Genomic DNA, 10,699 nt, shown 5'->3' on the forward strand with positions numbered 1-10,699 from the left:
GTACAGCAAATTCTTTACGCTATAGAGACCATAGGCATATCATAACACTATATAGTTCTATTCTTGTTGTCAAAAGTACACTTAGGCCTATTCAATTGCTTTAGAATTTCAGTTGACAAGCCGAACTATTTTTCTCTAACACTATCGCCAAACTATCAAGAGTATCATTCACTTACTTTATCGTTGAGTTAATTCGGTTGTGTCCTATACTTCTAAAATCGTCTGATCCTTTTTCTCTCTTTGTATATCCAAGAATCGTCTGTCTATTTGTCACAGTCCACTGAAGCTAGTTCAATTACTTTGAAACTCTCTTTTACGAAATAAACTATTTTCTCATTTTTTTTGAACACCATTAGTCTCACTCAAATAATATATCAACCGTTAGGCCTATATTAATCGTTAGGCCTTCCACTGCTATGACGATTAACTTTGCGTATAACGTTTTTTTGGACGAATTCCTTCTCGCAACTTTACTTCTCGTCTGCTCTTGTCTTTATCTGTCTCTCTGCCTTCTTTCCCCACTCATCTCACACTATTCATATGTTTATTACTTAATAGTATGCTCGCTATATCCTCGGCAGCAATAAATATCACGCGACGTTCTATAATCTCGACATCAATGAGTTATAAACACAACGTACAACTCATACCAGTTTACGTAACTAAACTTCTCATAACATTTACTTTAAAATAATTGCTTCAAACTCTCTTGTTATGAAGAGAACTAAACAATCATAAAATATTCATTCACAAAATACATTAGTCAATAATATCTACACTGAACAGTCTTTTATATCATGACTCTGAGCGAAACTTTTAAAATACAGTTTCTCAAATTAAAAAAAAAATCAAAGCTTATTAAAAGAAAGAAGTGAAATCACAATTTAAAGAAACGAAATCGCTTTATGGTTTGAAAGAAAATTCATCTGTAACCACGCCCACGTGAACTGATTTGGTGTTTAATCAAGATTCATTTGATGTAAAAAAAAGAACCTGAGACAACTGCTTTTGAGTATACAAATATAAAAACAAAAAAAGTAGAATCAATCAATTCTAATATTTTATTCAGCAAGTCCCTTATGAACAATTGTAATAAAAACGTAAATCCTCTGAAAAGTACAAAAAATCAAATCTAACATTTTATTCGGCAAGTTCCTAGTGGACAATTGTAATAAAAACGTAAATCCTCTGAAAAGTACAAAAAATCAAACTTAACGTTTTATTCAATGAGTTCCTTCTAGACAATTGCAGGGGAAAAATGTAAATCCTCTGACAAGTACAAACAATCAAATATAACATTTTATTCAATAAGTTCTTTGTAGACAATTGCGGGTAAAAAAAAATTAAATCCTCTGATATACTGTTATCTTAGAGATTTTTGGTGTCTTTTAACCAAACTGAATCTATAGACACTTTACATTTTAATGTATTTCGTTGTTAACTATACATGTGAAACTAAACCTCTTTTATCTCATTTATCTGTATCATGTAAAAAGAACCATAATCGCGCGTAATAATTGAGTGACTTTTCTTTTCAGTTTAGAAGTCCAGAAAAAGGCATTTAAAGACATACAATGATCAAGAAAATCACCTGATTAATTGAAAAAGAGATAAATACAAAAAAGACTCTGTTGCCTACACTTACAAAATTACTTAACCCTATCCACGGAACAACGAGTGCTTGTCATATGCCTTAAATTTAGTTGTATGAAATTGTTCATAAGTTCCTTTGGTGAAGTCATTTATCGCTGAAAACTGTATGAGCAACAAATCCAGCATTTACAGAGTAGGAGTTACATATGAAGTCATTTGTAGTTGAATACTGCATTAAGTTTTGAACAGCAAATTCGCCACTTAGAAACTAAAAATGTTTTTGTAGTCATTTATAGCTGTGTACTGAAGTAAGTTTAGAACAGAAAATCCCTATTTATAAACTAAAGGTTATGGAAAGACTTATTAATTTGTAACCAAACACTTAGTTCAAGTTTGAAAGTATTACTCATGCAAATATGAAAAGTTTGTACAGTTAAGTTACTCAGTGCCTCAACTGAAGGAAATGCTAGAGAACCAATCACAAGAAACCAGTTATAGTATAATCTGTAATATAAATCGACTTGTATCTGTGCGTCTGTCCGCGACGAAGAGTTTCCAACTTCCCGACCTTTGTTCACTGTGAAGTTTCAGAAATTCACGGATTTACCCTAGAGAGATCGTAAGACCTCTAACTTTGTTCAATTTCCCATTCTGACAGCCGTTCCTACTTCCCAAATTCTGATCGCCATAAAACTTTCATTGATTCTTGGGCGTGACCTAGTTCTCCAGGACAGCTATAAGTATAAATCAGGTAATTTATTAAAGACAATAGTTATACTAATACGAAAAAACTTTTACGGCAGTATTGAATAAGCCTGACTGGCGAATGACGAACACACACGCCGTCCCACCATCTCCATGAATTCAACGATATAAATGGAGCTACTTCTTAAGATTCACTACTTTTCAGTGAATATATTCTGATCTCGAGTGTGTCTAATGCGAGCAGTGCTGCAGCCTTACAACAAACATTTGCACGAATATGGATCATGGAAAGTATCAGTGACCCTACTGAAGTTATTTGTACTGTAGATTGGTTTTATATATTATTGTCCATATTTCTGTGAATAGTTTTATATTATGGAAATTGATACTTTTTCACGTGTTACAAGCTTTTATAAACGTCGTACTAGAGATAACCTGCTTTAGTTAGATAATATATAATAAAAGAGCAAAATTATTTCAGCATGGTTTAAAAAAGTAGTTACTCTAAAGGTTATTTATTTTTATTTGTACTACACATCGTTCATGATCTTAGTAAAGTTAAAGATAAATTCTGTCTTTATTCGTTACTCCCATTTATTTTTCTTTAATTATTTTAGTCAGTAGTAATTTGAATTTATTTCATCATTTAACTTTCCTATCTCCTCTTTTATATTTCTGATGCCATACATTTTAACAGGCCCCTCACGAGTCAGTGGGGGGCATTTTTGTTGAAAAAAAACTATCGAATTATGTTTTTCTTAATTTGAATTTTTTTGGACATTTTTATTGGTTAAAAAGGGCATTTCCCGTACTCATTTAGCGTTGGGGCTGGGAAAAGTGATTTGAAGTGGTAAGGTGACTGAAATATATCAGCGCATCACGAGCTTAATGGTCAAGCACAAGAACCACGGAAGTCTCCAAATGACACGCAGAGGTAATCAGGAATTGTTTAGAACCACCTCGCTAGATATTGTGCAGCAAGCCGAGTACAATATTATGCCTGTAACTGCTTTCAAAATTTCCTGTCTACTCATCCTACTACTGACTATCGTGATGCTTCGACCTTCCTTACCCAATTGCAGGTGAAATCGTTCGTATTTCAATTGAAAGTTAACATAAAAAGGTGATAGCAGAAGCATAAATGGTTGGCAATTGCTTAATTAATGATGCTGAGAATGTGGTTTTATTGATGTATACTGTATTTACTCCCAGCGGGTAGACCTTAGTATTAATTGGTATAGAGACTTGAGGAAGCCGTATTTCACTTAAAAAGTTATCAATTAACATATGAAAACTTGTTTCGAAGTGGGACTTACTGTACCTTCAAAAATTGGAATTAATAAAAATTGAATTAAAACGGTTTACAAAAAATAATCATAACTGTACAAAGAGTCATCCCTCCATGGGTCAAGTGTGGTCCAGTGGTTAGCATGCCGGATTATGGATTAATTAATATGTCCATTATTCATGTCTGGCTACCGCCGAAACAAACATACCGCTCTATACTTTGGGACTTTATAAGAGTGACAGTAAATTCCCAATATTTGGTAAAATAAAAGTAACCAAGGAGTTGGCGGTGGGTGCTGTTGACTATTTGCTTTCCCTATAGTCAAGCAGTACAAAATTAAGGGTGGCTAGTGCAGATTACCCTTGGATTATAGGTATCCTCTCACAATTTTTGTTTGTTTATTTAGTTTAAGTAAAAAGCTAAGCAACAAGATATATGTGCTGTACCCACCGAAGGGATCGAACCATGAATATTATAAGTCCTAAAATGCACCACAAAAGGCACTTAAAAGCTTATAAGACTTTTTGATATTGTAGCCAAGACAAGGCAAAAAAAAAAAAAACAGACAGATGCATTGTTGTCAATAATACGTTCAGGGAATAATGACATGTAGAGTAATATGTCTCGTGTGTCACTCTGCAAGCGTATATTTGAAGATTCTGGAAACAGTTCTAGCCCCCGTTTCATACTGAAATCTGATGCCCATCGTCGTGGAGGATGTATGGTGTGAACAGAAATACTCTATAATGTACATACCGACCGCTACATGATGATGACGAAACCTTGTCGAAACGTTGTACATTTGCTGTTATGTTAATCTTATATTAAAGTTTTTCTTCATTACTCATTCAAGCCGTCTTCAAGCATTATTGGACTTCAAACTTGACGAGCATGTAAGGAATGATCTTAGGGGATAATTTATGTCCGATCTACTGACTGCATATGTTCTGGAAATAGGTCATTCAGATGAGTGATCGAGGACATCTCGGGACCTTACCAACACTCTGACCATACTTTATAACAATGATTTTGCCTTGTCGTAAGTTACAATTCTTTATTAATTTTTTAGTGTATTGTAGTTATTCGTTTCTCTATTTACCTACTAAACTGTCTCTTTAAGTTAGCATTTTTGTGTCTGTCAGTACGAACTAGGTATGAGGCATGTATGTGACACACCCATGCTGGTGTGTCAAGGAAGACGAGTGGGCAGGTATCACGCTACCCCGCTTTCATCCCAGATGCTAAATAATTATGGGGTTTATTACGACAACTCGGACCTGCTTCGTATCTTGTTAGTTTAACTACGAAAACCAGAAAAATACATACTAGCCAATCGGAGTTTAGGTCTTTGTATCGTTTTATGAACTTAACTTAAAAAAACTCAGAAGTAGCTTTCCCTACATAATTTTCATTCAGATATGACACATGGGGTCAAACTCTTAAATTAGAATCACTGATTTTTTAACGTTTGGTTTCAGAACTGGATGTTTTTATTGGAAATATTTATTATATCTAAGTCTAACAACAAAAACATTGATAAAAATATCGGATACTCATAGTTCGCGTCGTCTTACGAGCTCATACTTTGTTTTTCACAGAATAAAACAAAAAGCAGCTCTTTTTGAACTTATTTTAGTTCAATTTGACGTGAGGGTCAAAGTATATCAAGTCAGGGTCACTTTGTTAGAAGATGGATTTCAGTTGGACACAAAGTGGCCACGTATGTCGTAAATTTATAATAGAGTTTTCTTCATCACCCAGTCAAGCCGTTTCCAAACTTATATATATTGTTACGTCTGTGTTCGTTTGATAATATTTCCTTAAAATATTTATCCGACAAATTGCTCATGAATCACTCTTTACTTGTTATAGAGTCCCTGTATAATGTAGGTCACACAAAGAATTTTAAACAAAATCAAAACCAATAGTAAAATGAATCTCTTTAATTAATGTGGCATCTATTATGTATTGTACATAGAATATATTTTTGTCCGTTCTTAGCAATGACCGATGTAGCAGGTCAAACCACAAAATTATCAAATTGATGTAATATCTGTATCCCACTAGTAGTAAACAGTATAAAGCACAAGTCCATAATCTGAGTGTTAATTTTTCTAATTAAAAAAAATGTCTTTCACAAAACGGGTTCAGCCCAAGCTCAGTAAATTGCTGTAAAAAATTCAAATTTGGAAGCATAATACATAGTGTAAGACGTTCGAATTAGCATCAGATGATCAAGATCTATATAGTTATATACCAATAAGCCAACGATTTATGATAAAAATCACGTTAACTGTGAATGTTTTTTGTATATTTTTCATATTCTTCTTAATTGGTCCTTTGCGAATTCAAAATAAGAAATACGTAAAAACAGTATTTCACATTTATCTCTCGTCTCTCACAAATCACTGCTCAAGAGACCTTTAGTTCAATATCAGAACTCGTCCACTGGACAGGGCAATGAGAGATAAAAGATAGATCGGAGATGCTATTTGTACGCACCTGTAAGTTTTTATTGTCTTTTACTGAAAAGGGAATCTGTATTTCACGCGATTTTTTGCCTACGTTTTAGGCCTATTAGTTTCTAATGCTTTGCTGGCTCTCAGCATTTAAACTGTAACTTATATAGTTGTCAGTACATTATTTGCTAATCTGTAAGAAACAAAGCAAAATAAATATCCTTTTTTTTTTTTTGGTCGTTTTATCTTCGTGTTCAACACACAAAAACATATTACAAAACTAATAAACCTGCAAAAAACACAAAACTTGAATATGTAAAAAAATGAATGTATTAGTTTATTTATATATAGTATCGTGAGGCCCAGCACCATTTCTTCTTATTTTGGGTCTTTTTATATTCATTTTAACTTAATATCTGTAAATATTTGCATTTTTTCGTAATAAATTGAAATTCCACACTAAGTGGTGATAAAAACGTTGAAGTCTTGTTCGTTATGCAAAGTACAGGGACTATTGTATATTTTAAACTAAATCCATGGACGATGATGTATCATTACATAACTTTAACCCTAACAACACTGGAGTTCTAAATAAGGCTTCCTTCGAAAAACTGTTTAAAAAATCTTTGCCACAATGCACTTGTACTCTATCAAATCGCTTGTACTCTATTAGGAGATTTCTACTCACCTAACATCTGCTTTTAAGCATTACATCTAAACTAGCCTATAATCTTTAAGATTAATGCATCTTTCAAGACGGTTATGATCGACACGTTCATTAACGTTTTGTTTTTATTCAAAGACCAGGCGTGACCTAATGGTTGAAGTGCTCGTACTGTGAATACGCTATAAGGGTGACGGTCATATCCTAATAGTCGATCAGACAAGAGTAGCCCAAGTGTTGACGGTTGATGTTTTTGACTAGTTAGTTGCATTCCATCTAGTCTGTTAGCTCAAAATTAGAGAGAGTTATGTTCAAGTAGCCCTCGTACAGAATTTTGAAAGAAACAACAAAATCTGTTCAAAGATGGATTTTTTTTTCTATATCTGATCGCAAACTATTGGAAGGGCCTAAAATCTATTATTAGATATATACAATATGTATGTATATGTTTGTGTGCTTGCGTGTTTGTATTACTTCTTTTTCAACTCTCAAACAAAATTGATAACCGATCATACGACTACGCATGTGTTAACCGATTCACACCATCGTTAACAATTGTGTAAAAAAAAAGAGAGAGAAAGTGAGCGCCACTAGATTTTTTATTTTAGTCTTAGAATTTTTATAACAATAGTCAGACTTTTTACCAGTGGCAAACCACTAACATGCTGTAAATTATATTAACGTTTAGCGTTTTCCTGAAACATATGAGAATCTTTAAACAATATTTACAAAATCAATAGAAATTGAAAGACCTACTGGATATCCCACAGTCGCTTTCCATAGAAACAGCTCATGCATGGCCATGTACATAGTTATGTACGTGGCCACCTTTTGAAAGTTATTCTAAACAGTCATGAAAAGCAACGTATTACCCCTAACAAACAATTCATGAAATACCCTATAGTTTGTAAGCTGATCTCTGAAGTTGGTTTACACGCAGAATTGTGATTAACTTAATCAACTTTGTAAGTCAAAAACTATTTTGAAGCCGGGTATAAAAATAACAGGTAAATCCCAAAACCTACTTACCACATACAGCCTTGAGAAAAACAGAAAATCTTAGTTTTATACAAATTGTATCTTCAAGTCGTCCGGAAAAATATTTTTTCAATATTTACTGTATATATATATATAGTGATTTTTTAGCTAGAAAAAACCATCGATATTGTATACCTAGAGAACTATTAACACACTCATATGAACAATATATATCAAGTAAATCATTTTCTAAACTGAAAGCAATGCCTATGCTTGGAAACCATTGAAAGTACAGTAAACAAGTCAATGAAGTAAATGGTTAAATAAAATAGTTATATGAAAAATTTATTTCCCGAAAAGGGGCCGAAAGTCGCCTGATTTAACCACTCGCACCACAATATAGTAGTGTGTTGTCTGTCAGTCAGCCAGTAGACACTAAAATGTCGTCACATAAGGAACGCTTAACGTTGCAGTTCGTACTATCGGGACGTCAGTAAAACGAGCGCATGTAATGAATCACGAGATGAATTATGCACTCTGTAGGCTACAACACAGCATGACATATGAACTTCAAAAGCAAGAAATGAAAATATTTGTTATTCTTAATGTTGGTTTTATTTACTCTCAAAACAGAACAGTTTCGGGGATCCTGCCGAAGTACATCCAGTAGATAGATTAACAGAGAGCTATCAATCTTAATTATCCGTGTTAAGTGTCAGGGGTGAACAGATCACTAAATATACAGCATAACAAAATTAATACGTAACTAAATCAGTAACGAACTAATAGAAGCTTTCACATCGCACAACTATGTTAACAAACTCAGAAAACAAAATAGGTCAAACGCAGGATAAACTGACATTACGTGTCACGCTTTTTGACTTCCGAGACCTGCACCATCGAATTCTATTAAAATTTTAATTTCTTCATAATGTTCAACCACTGCATAGGACGGTATGCTACCCTTCAAATATGAAAATTCACTTAAAAATAGACTAGTATATGAGATTATTATAATAAAATCCCCAGATAATTTATAGATGTGTTAAAGAACCTTTGCGGAAAACATATCTTATTAATTTTAAGTACAAAGTTCGCCTATAAAAATACTATACTTATTTTCTCTGAATTGAGTTCTTTTTTTGATAAAACTGACACCACTTATACTTAAATACGTATCTTGATCTAATCAACTAATATAGAAAGGCCTATATTCGGCGGCACCTTTCTTTCTTTTTGCTCTGTATTGAAGCCCTCGTGGTAAATCAGCGGTAAGTTTGAGGGTTTATAACACTAAAATCCGGGAGTTGATACCCGTTGTGGACACAGCACAGATAGCCTATTGTGTAGCATAGTGTTTAGCAACAAACACAAGACAAAACTCTAAACAAATCTAAATTTCTTTTGATAAAAAATTCAATATAAACCTCGAGAAAAGTCAGTTCCATAAAATACACAAGTGAATGAATTACTTTTACATACTTACTCCGTTTTGCTTTCTTCCAGCAAATAACCTATTATTTTTGCTTTTCTTCCACGTTCATGATAACATTAAGTTATTTTAATAAAACTGTATAATGCATTTGTTATTATGGCATCTAAGAAAATATAAGTGTCACAGGAAAGAATATTACACAAATAAATCTAAATTTAGATTGAAGCCACCATTAACCCATCAAAAATCTAGAGCTTAATATGTATAAACATTAAATAAAAATATAAAACGAAAATCAACGTTTTTTACTTGCACAATCATTTACTTGTAAAGATTAAAAGAATAAAAATGTATAAGTAATAAGAAACTTAAAACTCTACATGTTTCGGTGGAAATAATTCCATCATCTTCAGGAGAATCCATCAAGAAGTACACATGACACTGCTGATAAACCTAATGTACGTGTATAATTAACGTGTCTTTACAATGGCGCCATTTACAACAATGATTTCCAAAGTTTACTCCTGTGGCTCCTGGGCCTAAATCTCTATTTAAATTAATTTTGTTTTTAACTATTTCTAAAGATTCTCCTGTATTTGATTCATCTTTTTCCGTTAACTGTTTAAAAAAATGTACATTATCCCAATCAATAATATGTTTGAAATTCGCCACATGTTCTTTCAAAACCGATTCACCCGTTTTTGCACAAGAACTGTCTGTTTTACGTATTATGTATAAACATATATAAAAACTAATTAGAATATATATATATATATATATACAATAAAAGTGTCGTGTTTACACCGTCTTTCTGTTACCCACCAAGGCACTAGTGATTGATAATTTAATAAGAACTTTTGTTTTTCCTCCAAACATAGCTTGTATTTCTTCTTTTTTTTGCCAAGATAAGATACAGAATGATGGAACTACTTTCGGATAATGAAGATTGAGATACCGTATCTTAAAATAAGAAATAAAAACAATAACAATGAAGTGTCCCCACATAATCACTAATAGGTAGTAATATCTTATTGAGTGAAACATATATGGATATAACACAAGCGGTTTTCTTTTTCATATCTTCTCGTTTTTCATTTCTTAATTTCGTCTTCTAAAAATATAGAATGGTGTATCAACCATTGCAATTACGTTTTTCAAAAGCCGGACACTTTATAAATAAATCAATAAGACGTTAATACAACTATACAAATTCCACGTTGCTTTCCAAGCAGCATACCTTGTCGAAACAAATGTAAAGAATAGGAACCAGTGATTCAGTAAAACCAACTTAATGCATAGTCCTTCTCTTATATCACTGTCAAACTAAAACATGTAATATTTCTTCTATTTGGCAAAAGTTTCAAAAAGTTTGTTTTAAAGAACCCTAAAGATGTTTGAGTTTATAATAGAGTTTTAGCGTGATACAATCTATTAAAGCAAAGTCTGTTAATTGTTTGTTTGTTTCAGAATTTTCACGCAAAGCCACACACGAAAGAGATATATACTCATAACCATACTTAATTTTGAACTGATAGTTTAAAAGGAAAGACGCTACTCAACAACACCCACCGCCAAAT

Source organism: Limulus polyphemus, unplaced genomic scaffold, assembly GCF_000517525.1.
Source record: "Limulus polyphemus unplaced genomic scaffold, Limulus_polyphemus-2.1.2 Scaffold328, whole genome shotgun sequence".
NCBI classification, from domain to species: Eukaryota; Metazoa; Arthropoda; class Merostomata; order Xiphosura; family Limulidae; genus Limulus; species Limulus polyphemus.